This window comes from Rousettus aegyptiacus, unplaced genomic scaffold (assembly GCF_014176215.1).
Source record: "Rousettus aegyptiacus isolate mRouAeg1 unplaced genomic scaffold, mRouAeg1.p scaffold_m13_p_6, whole genome shotgun sequence".
Lineage (NCBI taxonomy): Eukaryota > Metazoa > Chordata > Mammalia > Chiroptera > Pteropodidae > Rousettus > Rousettus aegyptiacus.
Window position 1 is genome coordinate 100,082,819 of NW_023416309.1, and position 16,697 is coordinate 100,099,515.

At 52.4% G+C, this 16,697-nt stretch overlaps 2 long non-coding RNA genes and 4 other non-coding genes across 6 annotated transcripts; 3 read left to right on the top strand and 3 right to left on the bottom strand.

Annotated features, from left to right (window-relative positions):
* Positions 1 to 1,475: 1,475 nt before the first annotated feature.
* LOC118604367 lies at positions 1,476 to 1,666 on the top strand. The gene has a single exon (XR_004951693.1). It is a non-coding gene; the product is annotated as a U2 spliceosomal RNA (small nuclear RNA).
* Positions 1,667 to 4,987: 3,321 nt separating this feature from the next.
* On the top strand, positions 4,988 to 5,893 carry LOC118603960. The gene is made up of 2 exons (XR_004951522.1): positions 4,988 to 5,215; positions 5,337 to 5,893. It is a non-coding gene; the product is annotated as an uncharacterized LOC118603960 (long non-coding RNA).
* On the top strand, positions 4,998 to 5,188 carry LOC118604363. The gene has a single exon (XR_004951689.1). It is a non-coding gene; the product is annotated as a U2 spliceosomal RNA (small nuclear RNA).
* A 4,632-nt stretch (positions 5,894 to 10,525) lies between the features above and the next one.
* LOC118603959 lies at positions 10,526 to 11,430 on the bottom strand. Its single transcript, XR_004951521.1, has 2 exons — positions 11,204 to 11,430; positions 10,526 to 11,082 (listed from the first exon to the last, which is right to left on the bottom strand). It is a non-coding gene; the product is annotated as an uncharacterized LOC118603959 (long non-coding RNA).
* LOC118604364 lies at positions 11,231 to 11,421 on the bottom strand. Its single transcript, XR_004951690.1, has one exon. It is a non-coding gene; the product is annotated as a U2 spliceosomal RNA (small nuclear RNA).
* A 3,322-nt stretch (positions 11,431 to 14,752) lies between the features above and the next one.
* LOC118604369 lies at positions 14,753 to 14,943 on the bottom strand. The gene has a single exon (XR_004951695.1). It is a non-coding gene; the product is annotated as a U2 spliceosomal RNA (small nuclear RNA).
* Between the last annotated feature and the right edge of the window lie 1,754 nt (positions 14,944 to 16,697).

Here is a 16,697-nt window from a genome sequence, read left to right on the forward strand (position 1 = left end):
TAAGGGGAGGAGGAGGAGAGCGTTCACCTCTTAGGGTTGGCCAGTGAATTAAATGAGATAGTACAGGTACAGCACTCAGCCCAGGGGCAGCGAGGGGCTGAGTGATCAGGCCTTCTGTGCCGCAGGGTGAAATGACCGATGGGTTTCAGTCTTACATCCATGATACCTTCCGGCTTTTCTGAGGTCAAATGAGAGAAATGCAAACTCCCCAAACTAAACTGCAGTTCTATTAGGAAGAGGGATGGGAAAGGTAAATGCTGACTGGGGAAAGCTGGCAGTCTTTGCCAGAGGGAAACCCGGAGGGATGGGGTGCTCGAGGCATGATTGGCCTTGATGCCCAGAGCATCCTCAGCAGTCGCCTCTTTCTCTGGTGTCCTGACACCCCTGGCCAGATCACCCCCCACCGTTCCCCCGTGGTTTCCGGCCAGTAAGTAGCCTCTTAATTGCTGCTTTTCCGAACCAGGCTGGCCTGGGCATCGTTTATTCACTCAGACGTTTTCCCTGAGCACCGACCGACTACATACATGCTGGCCACCGGGTAGTGCTGGGATCCAGAGATAAGTACGATGAGGCGACCGGCCACAATGATCTCCGATTTTAGTGGTGGGGACAAAGAAAGGACTGCCCCACAGGGTGGTGGTGAGTGGTGTACTCGAAATGGATTAAGGCAGTGGGATGAAATACACAGATGAGGGGGCTTGACGCGCGGAGCCCAGCATGTGGTTCACTCACAGAAGGGCCGAAGAGTCGCGGGTGCTGGAGCTGGAGAGAACCCCTTCCGCTGCCCTGCCGGGCCCTCCCCATCCGACACGCCTCCTCGCCGCCTCGCCGCCTCGCCCCTCCAATGCCTGCCATCAGCCTTCCGCCTTGCGGGGAAGCTCCCCTCCAGACCCTTGAGGTCCCCTGACTCCGAAATGAGCCCCTCATCCCACCGGATACGTAGCTCGTCTTTCCGACGGCGGACGATCACTTGCACACGGTACAGTCTGGGCGTTTCCCGTGCCTGTGCCTTGCCACCTCGTCTTGCTTCAGGAAACCTGTCCGCCAACAGCCCCTTTCTCACCGGCCCCTCTTGCCGCCCAGCCCTAATCCCCTTGGGTTCTGTCCTTTCTCTCCGTTTGTACTGAAGTAGAGCTCGACCTCGCAGCCCGGGCTTCAACGCGCAGAGGCGCGCCCCCAGGGGCAGTCTGCCCGCCGTAGCCGCGCCTCCCCGCGGAAATGGGCGGAGTATGCAAATGAGAAGAGGCGTCCCGCCCGGGAACGACGGTTGCAACAACAGAGACGCGATTTCTCTTTTAAGAAGCAGAGAATTTAAAAACAAACGAAAACAGGCACAAGAGCGTACTAGCTAGTGACTCCCATAGTAATTCTAAAGAGGCAAGGGGACGTGAACTCTCGACTGAGCACGACGCGGCTCACCGTGAGTTGAATATGGGTGACAGGAGGAGGGTAGTGGCCAAGGCGCAACGACAAGCATCGCTTCTCGGCCTTTTGGCTAAGATCAAGTGTAGTATCTGTTCTTATCAGTTTAATATCTGATACGTCCTCTATCCGAGGACAATATATTAAATGGATTTTTGGAGCTGGGAGTTGGAATAGGAGCTTGCTCCGTCCACTCCACGCATCGACCCGGTATTGCAGTACTTCCGGGAACGGTGCACCCCCCCCCCTCTCGGGGAGAGAATCGCGGTGCGAAAAGCAGGACATCAATGTTTGTTTTCTGACACGCTGAAGAAACGCTGGCAGGTAACGGGCTGCTTGTGGGTGGCAGGATGTAGGAGCAACCCCCGATTTCGGTGGTGTTGAACAGGGCAGACTCTGCGGAGGTACTACTCTACTGCTTCTCTTGCGCGGGCGTGGGCTGTCCCGGATCTCTAGGGTTCGTGGTTTCTCTGTAAACTACTTTGCCCTCTGCCGCTTGGGTCCTGTGACCCTCCCGCGGGATGAGAGCTGTACGTGGAAGATCGAGCAAGCAGTCTGCGCAGCAGCTTCCAGGCCACCTCTGGAGTCCCTGAGACGAGCATGTGAGGGCGTACCTTCCACCTGACATTGTATGCGTCCAGCGCCATGAGTTTGCTGACCTGTCTTGCAGCCAGCAGGACCAATCTCATCACACTGTCCCACGAGATGTCAGTCACTACTGTGGCCCCCACCTCTACGTCCTGCGGTCCCCCAAACCCCTAATCTCCTGAGACGCTCCCGGATGTTTGCCGTCCCTTCTCTCTAGGGGATTTTTCATGTGTCTGCATGTGTCTGCTTTTCCTCGCCCTCCGCCCGAGGTTGGTCCAGGCCGAGGGTTTGGTGACACGCAGTTTCTGGTGGAGATACGTAATGCGGCTGCACGTGTGAACGGGTGGGCGCTGCCTGTCGTTGGGCCTCCGATTTAGATGACTTGGATCTGGTTCCTTCAGGTAGCCCTGCCCTCCTCGCCTCGCTCTGCCGGTCCCCTGCGGTCCTGCACAAAACAGGCAAGTGAGGACCTACCTACCCAGGCAGGCCTTCCCTGCTAGGGAAGGAGAAGCCGTTCTTCTAGATCGAGGGCAGTGTTTAGCCTCCCTCGGCTGCGCCTGGGAACCTCCTGGGGGGGGGCCCGTTGGAATCACAGTGATACCCCAGCACCATCACACAGCACTGGAATTCCAATCTCTGGTGCGGGGCGGGAGGCTGGCGTACGTCAAAGCTGGCCAGGTGTCTCTGGTGCACAGTGTGACTCCAGAAGCGCTCCTCCGAGTGTCCAGTGAAGATGCCACCGCCAGGCAACTTAATTCCGAAACAGTGAATGGGCCGTGACAATATTCAGTGAGCTCCTGCAGATCCACTCGTGAGTCGGTTTATTGTTGCGGAGACAGTTTGGAAGAAGAGTCGGAGTCTGGAAATGCTTTAACTAACATGGATAAGGGAGAGAGGATGAATGGCAATGCTAGCATTCCCCACCTCCCCACCCCTGTCTCCATGGCTTTTTATTAAGTTTCACTACAATGCTGGCTTTGTAATTTATTAATAGTTACTATCAGGTTAGTAAAATACAAGCTACAGCCAATTCCCAGATCCAGCCTCAAAGCCACCACCGTGTTCTCAGCTATTTCTTCTCATGTAGCTTTTTCTTATGCTCTAAAGTATCCTTTCCTAGTCCCTAGAGCAAGAAGTCTCAGAATCCGTCAGGCGTGCGCGCCCTCCCTGCAATGTGTCCTTGTGTGCAAGTCCACACGTGCTTCGATGTCCTTGTTGCTCCAAGCACCAGGCATCCTGCTAGGACTGCAGGCATCTCTTACAACAGTTTAGGACCATATGGTAGACTGGCTTCGTGTTAACCCACCGTCCGCACCCAGTGCGGACTGAGGGGACAGCGAATTCCCCCGTTCGGTCACAGACGGGAGGCCGCCCAGTCCCGCAGGAAGGCCATTGGGCCCGTATGGGACTAAGTTGAGAGCAAGTCCCTCCCCTCCCCACCGAACACACCACACCCCTCCCCCGCCCCCGCACCTTCTGGGTTGTATTGCCGCTCTGCAGAATCGCATGCAACCCCTCCCCACCCCCAATTTCTTTTGGCCCTCCAGACGGATGGCACCACACATGCACCAAGAGGGTACGAAAAGGTGTGTAACTCCCAGCAGGAGGCTTTCCTGGCAGAGCAGATTCGAAAACGGCCCGAGAGCCTGCAGCAGAGACTGGGCTGATGTCTTGAAAGTGGGAGAGGTGAGGCTGAAAAGCTGTCAGCAGTCAAACGTCCAAAGGAAGTCAGACTCTATTACAAGCTGCGAGCTGCTTTCTCCTCTGTGAAATGGGGAAATGGAGAGCCGCTTTCCATGGGCACCGAACGGATGAAAGGGGACCTCTGTGACCCTGCCTTCTCCTGCGCACAGTCAACAAGCTCCATTGGATCAGAGTCTGATGGCCGACCAGCCGCAGCCGCGTCTTGCTTCTGCAGACCGAACTGCTGGGATCTGATCTAAGGAGGGCTCCAGGCAGAGCGAGGGTGGGGCGAGGAGGGGCTAGGGGTTCCCGTGAGAAGCTGAACCAGCCAGTCGGGTCTGGGGTACAAATGAGTCTGCGAAGGGGACAGACGTGGGTGGGGGTGGGGGGCGATTACGGTAGGAAAGAGCCCACGAGAAGCAAGCGTCCCCTGGGGGCAGTTCCGAGACCCAGACCATAACCTCCAGAAGGCTGGGCAGGTCGGCGGGGTGTAAAGCTGCCCCCTCATTCCCCGATACCTGCCCCCCAACCACAGTTGCTTTACACCCGTGAGTTTTGCCCACGCTCTTGCCTCAGACTCCAGTGCCCCGATTTGAGATGGGAAATGTTCCATTCCAATGAATGTAATCCAGGCCATCCACTCCTCAAGACGGAACCACCGGGGACCCGAATTATTGGGCAGAAGACGGCCCGAAGAACGCGGACGCGAGCGGAGGGGTCCTGAGCAGGGAGGGGCGGGGATGGGGATGGGGGTGGCCGAAGAGCGGTCATAATCGCGATTTGCGGGGCGCTGGCTGAGCATGGAGGAGGCGCGATCTCCTTCATTGATCAGTTGTTGAGCGTGCAGTTCGTGTGGAGGAGAGAGCAGTGAACAGAAGCAAGTTCTTGCTTTCAGGGGCTCCAACCGTGAGAGCTGCCGCCGTGTCAGCTCTTCCCGCAGTCCCCCGGCAACCGCCCCTCGTCCTCGGTCTCGGCGCGCGCGATCCCTACAGGCCGGGAGATTGGCGCCCAACCGGCTTTAGCGGCCACCGCGAGCGGAGGCGGTCGGGAGGGCGGAGTCCGCCCCTGGGGCAAAAGGCGGGGCATGCAGATTAAAATGGCTGTTCCGCGCGTGAAGGAGGGAACAACCAGGAATACAGGATTTCTGGTTAAAAACGTAGAGCACAGAAAAATCTGCAGGAGAGTCTGGTGGCATCCATAGTACTGTGGACGAGGCAAAGAACAAGGAGTGAGGGTTCGGGTTCTCACCGTGACTTGAATGTGCGTGATATGAGGAGTGTGACGGCGAGGGCGCTGTGACAGGTATCGCTTCTCGGCCTTTTGGCTAAGATCAAGTGTAGTATCTGTTCTTATCAGTTTAATATCTGATACGTCCTCTATCCGAGGACAATATATTAAATGGATTTTTGGAGCTGGGAGTTGGAATAGGAGCTTGCTCCGTCCACTCCACGCATCGACCCGGTATTGCAGTACTTCCGGGAACGGTGCACCCCCTTCGGGGGAACTACAATTCTTGTCAAAGGTTAGTTTTGAACGAGGTTCCTGGTGTGCGTCGGGGTTTTTCCCTTTACCCTTCGGTTCTGGCTGTTAGCGCTTGGGGCTTGTGAGATGGTGTTCAACCTCTCGGTTTTTCTCCCTGCCAGGGTCCTTTAAGGGCACCAGGTCCTCGGTCCCCTGAAGCAGATCATGGAGGGTCTCTGATGCGGAGTACCTGGGAGCTTTTTGGCCAAGTTCCTGCGTCTCCTGCTGGGCCTCTGGCGCGCGCGCTTGCGCTTAATTTAAGTTTGGGTTTCATTTCGCAGACGCGGCATGGGGGGGGAGGGAGGCGTAGTGATCAGATCCCCGTTTTAGAAAAATATTGTACTGGAAAATAGGTTTCTTAACAAGAAAAAGCTCTTGGCCTTCAAGAGAAGTTGAGAAAATAAGTTTAGACGTCACACACGTCATACGGGTAAAAATAAATTTGCATCATTTACAGTAGCCAAGATGCATAAATGGAATATTATTCTGCTATACAAAAAGAATGAAGTCTTGCCGTTGTGACAACATGGACAGACCTCCAGGGCATTATGAAGGGCATTATGCTAAGTAAAATACACCAGGTACGCCAGACAGAGAAATACCGCATGGTCTGTCTCACTTATCCATAAGATCCATAGCCAGGTCCTCCTATTGTTGACAGCTTACGGGAGTGCCCCTATTGTCCAGGATCTTGTCTACAGTTATGGCATGGAACAATGGGTAAGTCTAAAAACAACACTCTGGTGACCAACATTGTTCAGGCCCAGGTGACTCGGTCTGAATGCCATGAATCTCTGTGGCTAACCAGCGTCAGAGAGGTGCCCTGCTTTGGGTTTTGGGGAGGGTTTGGGTGGTGGAAATGGTTAGGTTTTTAAAAAATGAACTAATGTACTTGACAAAGTTTTCCTCTCAGGCAGTAATGCGACTCAAAGCGTCATTTCTTAGTGATCATTTTACTAGTATTCGTTTCATTGTTTCACTTATTATTCCATTTGAGATTTCTGAGGTACTTACTCATCAAGAGGGCAAACAGGAACATAGGGAAGGATTCCCGTTTGAGTTATGGGAGTGAATGAAAAGACAACATGCTGCACTGGCGAGATGAGATCAGCAGCAGCTTATTAGTCAGGTATACTCAGCCTGGGCCTGGAGGACATGGTTCGCCATGCGGGTCCACCCTTGTGTTGCTCTCAGGAACAACACCACGTAAGCAGTAGCTGTGGGCAGCAGGCCTTGCCCCTTTTCTGCCCGTCTATCTGCCCCTGCTATCTGGAAATCTGTCTTTTCTAATGAGGAGAAGGCTAGCAGGCCAGGATAAGAGAAGTCCAAGGGAAGCACCTGTAATTGGAAGCCAGTAAGGGCACAGGCCTCTCCTTTTCCAAGCTGTTTCCCGCCACCTGCCAGCCCATCATGAGGCTCTTTGGGCCTTCACCTGGGGACTAAGAAGGGAAGCCTGTTCTCACCAACCTTCTTCCTCCCACCAGGACCTCCTGGCTCCAACCCAGGCCACCCCGGCGCCCACACCTAAAAGGGGGCTTTGACCTAGATTTCTTCACGTGCCACTCCCCTCAATTCCAAAACCCAGAAGGGCCCACAGAAGACGATGGACCTGGAACCAAGAACAGCTTTGAAGGCCAAATATTTGTTAGGCTAATAATACTCCCTGGATTTCACAGCCGGGGCCAGCGCTGAGCAGTGTGCTAGGGGAAGTCCCCTGCGTTCACAGAAGGACCCCAGAGGATTCTCTGGCTTGCAAAATGGAATACACATGCAGGTATGTATAGTTACATTGTTTTTATAAACAAACATTTAGAATGTAAGTTTCACAGAAAAGTTCCAAAGGTAGTACAGAAAGTTCCTGAACGCTCCCATAAATTTCATAGCCAGTTTCTCCTACTGTTAATAACTTAGATTACAACGGTACATTTATCACAACTAATTAACCAATATTGATACATCATTATAAACTAAATCCCATACTTTATTCGGATTTAATTGATTTTTCCAACATCTTTTTCCTGTGTAGGATCCCATTAGGACCATATATGATAAACCTGTTTCTAATTTTTCATAATTTTTAAAAGCATGTATTATGAACATGTGCCACACTGACAATGGGAACTAAAGTAAACTTTATTTCAGGGAAAGAGAAGGAGGACAAGGAGTTTGAGGAGCTGAGCCTAAAGGCAAAGGGGCGAATAAACAATGAGATCTGGTGCCAACAAGACATCTTAACTGGCCTTACATTTTCCTCTTGACCACCCTCCCATTGACATCGCAAAATTATGACTTAGGCAATAGGTCTGAAGGGAATGTTCCTTCGGGTGGTGGCAGCTGAGACCCGCACATGCTGGACCTTAGCTTTGTCCAGTAGAGCAGTGGTCCCCAACCTTTTTGGCACCAGGACTCAGTGTTCCTATGAGAATCTAATGCCTGATGATCTGAGGTGGAGCTGAGGCAGTGATGCTAAAGCTGGGGAGTGACTGCAACTACAAATGAAGCTTAACTCCCTGGCCCGCCACTCACCTCCTGCTGTGCGGCCCAGTTCCTAAAAGGCCCTGGACCTGTACTGACTGGTACATGGCTCAGGGGTTGGGGACCCCTGCAGTACAGTGCTGTGGACCCCAAAGGTTTGAAAATCACTATTGATTAATGAGAATGATTTGTCTTCTGAAAATGATCATGTTGTCAGCATCAGTAAGATAAGCACAAGGCCAGTTCCGGATGCTTACTGTAGGTCATCCTTTAAAATTATACAACCTCAAATCCGAAAGTAATACTCAGATATGATAATATTTAGAATAAGAAAGTCACAAAAATTATGATTTAAAAAGGCTGCAATTACCAAAAACATTACAAACTCTAGAAACGTGTTTGTATTAATTGACTGACATACTTTTCTAGTATTCTTTTTCATTTGTCTTTGGTTATGTACTCCTTGATACCTCTTCATATGACAGAGCCTTTATATACATATATATCTTTTTGTAGAAAGAAAATATAAAGATAATTCAGTCTTTCCTGAAGCAAGGTGTGTTGCAGGAAGCGACATCTGATGGAGGAAATGTAACGGTCAGACAACTTTGTTAGAGGAAGGAAAACTTGAAGTGCACAGCGATCTTAGAGCTTACATACAAAGTAAATTTCCACAAGGGTAGCTTGCCTAAATGAGAGTAATTCTAAAAATGTATACTTTACTAAAATGGGATGTGAAACTGAAAGAAACTTTTCCAAATTATCAATAAAGATTGTGCTTTGGTCAGGAAAACTTGAAGTGCACAGCGATTTCCTCCATCAGATGTCGCTTCCTGCAACACACCTTGCTTCAGGAAAGACTGAATTATCTTTATATTTTCAAACCTTTGGGGTCCACAGCACTGTACTGCAGGGGTCCCCAACCCCTGAGCCATGTACCAGTCAGTACAGGTCCAGGGCCTTTTAGGAACTGGGCCGCACAGCAGGAGGTGAGTGGCGGGCCAGGGAGTTAAGCTTCATTTGTAGTTGCAGTCACTCCCCAGCTTTAGCATCACTGCCTCAGCTCCACCTCAGATCATCAGGCATTAGATTCTCATAGGAACACTGAGTCCTGGTGCCAAAAAGGTTGGGGACCACTGCTCTACTGGACAAAGCTAAGGTCCAGCATGTGCGGGTCTCAGCTGCCACCACCCGAAGGAACATTCCCTTCAGACCTATTGCCTAAGTCATAATTTTGCGATGTCAATGGGAGGGTGGTCAAGAGGAAAATGTAAGGCCAGTTAAGATGTCTTGTTGGCACCAGATCTCATTGTTTATTCGCCCCTTTGCCTTTAGGCTCAGCTCCTCAAACTCCTTGTCCTCCTTCTCTTTCCCTGAAATAAAGTTTACTTTAGTTCCCATTGTCAGTGTGGCACATGTTCATAATACATGCTTTTAAAAATTATGAAAAATTAGAAACAGGTTTATCATATATGGTCCTAATGGGATCCTACACAGGAAAAAGATGTTGGAAAAATCAATTAAATCCGAATAAAGTATGGGATTTAGTTTATAATGATGTATCAATATTGGTTAATTAGTTGTGATAAATGTACCGTTGTAATCTAAGTTATTAACAGTAGGAGAAACTGGCTATGAAATTTATGGGAGCGTTCAGGAACTTTCTGTACTACCTTTGGAACTTTTCTGTGAAACTTACATTCTAAATGTTTGTTTATAAAAACAATGTAACTATACATACCTGCATGTGTATTCCATTTTGCAAGCCAGAGAATCCTCTGGGGTCCTTCTGTGAACGCAGGGGACTTCCCCTAGCACACTGCTCAGCGCTGGCCCCGGCTGTGAAATCCAGGGAGTATTATTAGCCTAACAAATATTTGGCCTTCAAAGCTGTTCTTGGTTCCAGGTCCATCGTCTTCTGTGGGCCCTTCTGGGTTTTGGAATTGAGGGGAGTGGCACGTGAAGAAATCTAGGTCAAAGCCCCCTTTTAGGTGTGGGCGCCGGGGTGGCCTGGGTTGGAGCCAGGAGGTCCTGGTGGGAGGAAGAAGGTTGGTGAGAACAGGCTTCCCTTCTTAGTCCCCAGGTGAAGGCCCAAAGAGCCTCATGATGGGCTGGCAGGTGGCGGGAAACAGCTTGGAAAAGGAGAGGCCTGTGCCCTTACTGGCTTCCAATTACAGGTGCTTCCCTTGGACTTCTCTTATCCTGGCCTGCTAGCCTTCTCCTCATTAGAAAAGACAGATTTCCAGATAGCAGGGGCAGATAGACGGGCAGAAAAGGGGCAAGGCCTGCTGCCCACAGCTACTGCTTACGTGGTGTTGTTCCTGAGAGCAACACAAGGGTGGACCCGCATGGCGAACCATGTCCTCCAGGCCCAGGCTGAGTATACCTGACTAATAAGCTGCTGCTGATCTCATCTCGCCAGTGCAGCATGTTGTCTTTTCATTCACTCCCATAACTCAAACGGGAATCCTTCCCTATGTTCCTGTTTGCCCTCTTGATGAGTAAGTACCTCAGAAATCTCAAATGGAATAATAAGTGAAACAATGAAACGAATACTAGTAAAATGATCACTAAGAAATGACGCTTTGAGTCGCATTACTGCCTGAGAGGAAAACTTTGTCAAGTACATTAGTTCATTTTTTAAAAACCTAACCATTTCCACCACCCAAACCCTCCCCAAAACCCAAAGCAGGGCACCTCTCTGACGCTGGTTAGCCACAGAGATTCATGGCATTCAGACCGAGTCACCTGGGCCTGAACAATGTTGGTCACCAGAGTGTTGTTTTTAGACTTACCCATTGTTCCATGCCATAACTGTAGACAAGATCCTGGACAATAGGGGCACTCCCGTAAGCTGTCAACAATAGGAGGACCTGGCTATGGATCTTATGGATAAGTGAGACAGACCATGCGGTATTTCTCTGTCTGGCGTACCTGGTGTATTTTACTTAGCATAATGCCCTTCATAATGCCCTGGAGGTCTGTCCATGTTGTCACAACGGCAAGACTTCATTCTTTTTGTATAGCAGAATAATATTCCATTTATGCATCTTGGCTACTGTAAATGATGCAAATTTATTTTTACCCGTATGACGTGTGTGACGTCTAAACTTATTTTCTCAACTTCTCTTGAAGGCCAAGAGCTTTTTCTTGTTAAGAAACCTATTTTCCAGTACAATATTTTTCTAAAACGGGGATCTGATCACTACGCCTCCCTCCCCCCCCATGCCGCGTCTGCGAAATGAAACCCAAACTTAAATTAAGCGCAAGCGCGCGCGCCAGAGGCCCAGCAGGAGACGCAGGAACTTGGCCAAAAAGCTCCCAGGTACTCCGCATCAGAGACCCTCCATGATCTGCTTCAGGGGACCGAGGACCTGGTGCCCTTAAAGGACCCTGGCAGGGAGAAAAACCGAGAGGTTGAACACCATCTCACAAGCCCCAAGCGCTAACAGCCAGAACCGAAGGGTAAAGGGAAAAACCCCGACGCACACCAGGAACCTCGTTCAAAACTAACCTTTGACAAGAATTGTAGTTCCCCCGAAGGGGGTGCACCGTTCCCGGAAGTACTGCAATACCGGGTCGATGCGTGGAGTGGACGGAGCAAGCTCCTATTCCAACTCCCAGCTCCAAAAATCCATTTAATATATTGTCCTCGGATAGAGGACGTATCAGATATTAAACTGATAAGAACAGATACTACACTTGATCTTAGCCAAAAGGCCGAGAAGCGATACCTGTCACAGCGCCCTCGCCGTCACACTCCTCATATCACGCACATTCAAGTCACGGTGAGAACCCGAACCCTCACTCCTTGTTCTTTGCCTCGTCCACAGTACTATGGATGCCACCAGACTCTCCTGCAGATTTTTCTGTGCTCTACGTTTTTAACCAGAAATCCTGTATTCCTGGTTGTTCCCTCCTTCACGCGCGGAACAGCCATTTTAATCTGTATGCCCCGCCTTTTGCCCCAGGGGCGGACTCCGCCCTCCCGACCGCCTCCGCTCGCGGTGGCCGCTAAAGCCGGTTGGGCGCCAATCTCCCGGCCTGTAGGGATCGCGCGCGCCGAGACCGAGGACGAGGGGCGGTTGCCGGGGGACTGCGGGAAGAGCTGACACGGCGGCAGCTCTCACGGTTGGAGCCCCTGAAAGCAAGAACTTGCTTCTGTTCACTGCTCTCTCCTCCACACGAACTGCACGCTCAACAACTGATCAATGAAGGAGATCGCGCCTCCTCCATGCTCAGCCAGCGCCCCGCAAATCGCGATTATGACCGCTCTTCGGCCACCCCCATCCCCATCCCCGCCCCTCCCTGCTCAGGACCCCTCCGCTCGCGTCCGCGTTCTTCGGGCCGTCTTCTGCCCAATAATTCGGGTCCCCGGTGGTTCCGTCTTGAGGAGTGGATGGCCTGGATTACATTCATTGGAATGGAACATTTCCCATCTCAAATCGGGGCACTGGAGTCTGAGGCAAGAGCGTGGGCAAAACTCACGGGTGTAAAGCAACTGTGGTTGGGGGGCAGGTATCGGGGAATGAGGGGGCAGCTTTACACCCCGCCGACCTGCCCAGCCTTCTGGAGGTTATGGTCTGGGTCTCGGAACTGCCCCCAGGGGACGCTTGCTTCTCGTGGGCTCTTTCCTACCGTAATCGCCCCCCACCCCCACCCACGTCTGTCCCCTTCGCAGACTCATTTGTACCCCAGACCCGACTGGCTGGTTCAGCTTCTCACGGGAACCCCTAGCCCCTCCTCGCCCCACCCTCGCTCTGCCTGGAGCCCTCCTTAGATCAGATCCCAGCAGTTCGGTCTGCAGAAGCAAGACGCGGCTGCGGCTGGTCGGCCATCAGACTCTGATCCAATGGAGCTTGTTGACTGTGCGCAGGAGAAGGCAGGGTCACAGAGGTCCCCTTTCATCCGTTCGGTGCCCATGGAAAGCGGCTCTCCATTTCCCCATTTCACAGAGGAGAAAGCAGCTCGCAGCTTGTAATAGAGTCTGACTTCCTTTGGACGTTTGACTGCTGACAGCTTTTCAGCCTCACCTCTCCCACTTTCAAGACATCAGCCCAGTCTCTGCTGCAGGCTCTCGGGCCGTTTTCGAATCTGCTCTGCCAGGAAAGCCTCCTGCTGGGAGTTACACACCTTTTCGTACCCTCTTGGTGCATGTGTGGTGCCATCCGTCTGGAGGGCCAAAAGAAATTGGGGGTGGGGAGGGGTTGCATGCGATTCTGCAGAGCGGCAATACAACCCAGAAGGTGCGGGGGCGGGGGAGGGGGGTGGGGGGGGTCGGTGGGGAGGGGAGGGACTTGCTCTCAACTTAGTCCCATACGGGCCCAATGGCCTTCCTGCGGGACTGGGCGGCCTCCCGTCTGTGACCGAACGGGGGAATTCGCTGTCCCCTCAGTCCGCACTGGGTGCGGACGGTGGGTTAACACGAAGCCAGTCTACCATATGGTCCTAAACTGTTGTAAGAGATGCCTGCAGTCCTAGCAGGATGCCTGGTGCTTGGAGCAACAAGGACATCGAAGCACGTGTGGACTTGCACACAAGGACACATTGCAGGGAGGGCGCGCACGCCTGACGGATTCTGAGACTTCTTGCTCTAGGGACTAGGAAAGGATACTTTAGAGCATAAGAAAAAGCTACATGAGAAGAAATAGCTGAGAACACGGTGGTGGCTTTGAGGCTGGATCTGGGAATTGGCTGTAGCTTGTATTTTACTAACCTGATAGTAACTATTAATAAATTACAAAGCCAGCATTGTAGTGAAACTTAATAAAAAGCCATGGAGACAGGGGTGGGGAGGTGGGGAATGCTAGCATTGCCATTCATCCTCTCTCCCTTATCCATGTTAGTTAAAGCATTTCCAGACTCCGACTCTTCTTCCAAACTGTCTCCGCAACAATAAACCGACTCACGAGTGGATCTGCAGGAGCTCACTGAATATTGTCACGGCCCATTCACTGTTTCGGAATTAAGTTGCCTGGCGGTGGCATCTTCACTGGACACTCGGAGGAGCGCTTCTGGAGTCACACTGTGCACCAGAGACACCTGGCCAGCTTTGACGTACGCCAGCCTCCCGCCCCGCACCAGAGATTGGAATTCCAGTGCTGTGTGATGGTGCTGGGGTATCACTGTGATTCCAACGGGCCCCCCCCCAGGAGGTTCCCAGGCGCAGCCGAGGGAGGCTAAACACTGCCCTCGATCTAGAAGAACGGCTTCTCCTTCCCTAGCAGGGAAGGCCTGCCTGGGTAGGTAGGTCCTCACTTGCCTGTTTTGTGCAGGACCGCAGGGGACCGGCAGAGCGAGGCGAGGAGGGCAGGGCTACCTGAAGGAACCAGATCCAAGTCATCTAAATCGGAGGCCCAACGACAGGCAGCGCCCACCCGTTCACACGTGCAGCCGCATTACGTATCTCCACCAGAAACTGCGTGTCACCAAACCCTCGGCCTGGACCAACCTCGGGCGGAGGGCGAGGAAAAGCAGACACATGCAGACACATGAAAAATCCCCTAGAGAGAAGGGACGGCAAACATCCGGGAGCGTCTCAGGAGATTAGGGGTTTGGGGGACCGCAGGACGTAGAGGTGGGGGCCACAGTAGTGACTGACATCTCGTGGGACAGTGTGATGAGATTGGTCCTGCTGGCTGCAAGACAGGTCAGCAAACTCATGGCGCTGGACGCATACAATGTCAGGTGGAAGGTACGCCCTCACATGCTCGTCTCAGGGACTCCAGAGGTGGCCTGGAAGCTGCTGCGCAGACTGCTTGCTCGATCTTCCACGTCCAGCTCTCATCCCGCGGGAGGGTCACAGGACCCAAGCGGCAGAGGGCAAAGTAGTTTACAGAGAAACCACGAACCCTAGAGATCCGGGACAGCCCACGCCCGCGCAAGAGAAGCAGTAGAGTAGTACCTCCGCAGAGTCTGCCCTGTTCAACACCACCGAAATCGGGGGTTGCTCCTACATCCTGCCACCCACAAGCAGCCCGTTACCTGCCAGCGTTTCTTCAGCGTGTCAGAAAACAAACATTGATGTCCTGCTTTTCGCACCGCGATTCTCTCCCCGAGAGGGGGGGGGTGCACCGTTCCCGGAAGTACTGCAATACCGGGTCGATGCGTGGAGTGGACGGAGCAAGCTCCTATTCCAACTCCCAGCCCCAAAAATCCATTTAATATATTGTCCTCGGATAGAGGACGTATCAGATATTAAACTGATAAGAACAGATACTACACTTGATCTTAGCCAAAAGGCCGAGAAGCGATGCTTGTCGTTGCGCCTTGGCCACTACCCTCCTCCTGTCACCCATATTCAACTCACGGTGAGCCGCGTCGTGCTCAGTCGAGAGTTCACGTCCCCTTGCCTCTTTAGAATTACTATGGGAGTCACTAGCTAGTACGCTCTTGTGCCTGTTTTCGTTTGTTTTTTAAATTCTCTGCTTCTTAAAAGAGAAATCGCGTCTCTGTTGTTGCACCGTCGTTCCCGGGCGGGACGCCTCTTCTCATTTGCATACTCCGCCCATTTCCGCGGGGAGGCGCGGCTACGGCGGGCAGACTGCCCCTGGGGCGCGCCTCTGCGCGTTGAAGCCCGGGCTGCGAGGTCGAGCTCTACTTCAGTACAAACGGAGAGAAAGGACAGAACCCAAGGGGATTAGGGCTGGGCGGCAAGAGGGGCCGGTGAGAAAGGGGCTGTTGGCGGACAGGTTTCCTGAAGCAAGACGAGGTGGCAAGGCACAGGCACGGGAAACGCCCAGACTGTACCGTGTGCAAGTGATCGTCCGCCGGCGGAAAGACGAGCTACGTATCCGGTGGGATGAGGGGCTCATTTCGGAGTCAGGGGACCTCAAGGTCTGGAGGGGAGCTTCCCCGCAAGGCGGAAGGCTGATGGCAGGCATTGGAGGGGCGAGGCGGCGAGGCGGCGAGGAGGCGTGTCGGATGGGGAGGGCCCGGCAGGGCAGCGGAAGGGGTTCTCTCCAGCTCCAGCACCCGCGACTCTCGGCCCTTCTGTGAGTGAACCACATGCTGGGCTCCGCGCGTCAAGCCCCCTCATCTGTGTATTTCATCCCACTGCCTTAATCCATTTCGAGTACACCACTCACCACCACCCTGTGGGGCAGTCCTTTCTTTGTCCCCACCACTAAAATCGGAGATCATTGTGGCCGGTCGCCTCATCGTACTTATCTCTGGATCCCAGCACTAACCCGGTGGCCAGCATGTATGTAGTCGGTCGGTGCTCAGGAAACGTCTGAGTGAATAAACGATGCCCAGGCCAGCCTGGTTCGGAAAAGCAGCAATTAAGAGGCTACTTACTGGCCGGAACCACGGGGGAACGGTGGGGGGTGATCTGGCCAGGGGTGTCAGGACACCAGAGAAGAGAGGCGACTGCTGAGGATGCTCTGGGCATCAAGGCCAATCAATGCCTCGAGCACCCCCATCCCTCCGGGTTTCCCTCTGGCAAAGACTGCCAGCTTTCCCCAGTCAGCATTTACCTTTCCCATCCCTCTTCCTAATAGAACTGCAGTTTAGTTTGGGAGTTTGCATTTCTCTCATTTGACCTCAGAAAAGCCGGAAGGTATCATGGATGTAAGACTGAAACCCAATCGGTCATTTCACCCTGCGGCACAGAAGGCCTGATCACTCAGCCCCTCGCGGCCCCTGGGCTGAGTGCTGTACCTGTACTATCTCATTTAATTCACTGGCCAACCCTAAGAGGTGAACGCTCTCCTCCTCCTCCCCTTATCATCGTCGTGGTTCGTCGTCGTCGTCGTTCTAGGGCCAGGACTAGGGTGAGGTCCGTGAGGTGCTCTCGCCTGGGTGGGGGGAGATTCAGTTAGTGGAGTGTCCACAAAAAACTCTTCAGTAATCAAGGTAAGTACTATTTTACTATAATTTATCTTATCTCGATTCTTGATTGCTGGTTTTTTTTTCTTTTTTGGTGCCCCCTAAGTTTGTTTGTTTTTTGTTTTTTGTTTTTTGTTTTGTTTTGTTTTGTTTTGTTTTTGGGGTTTTTTTTTTTTTTT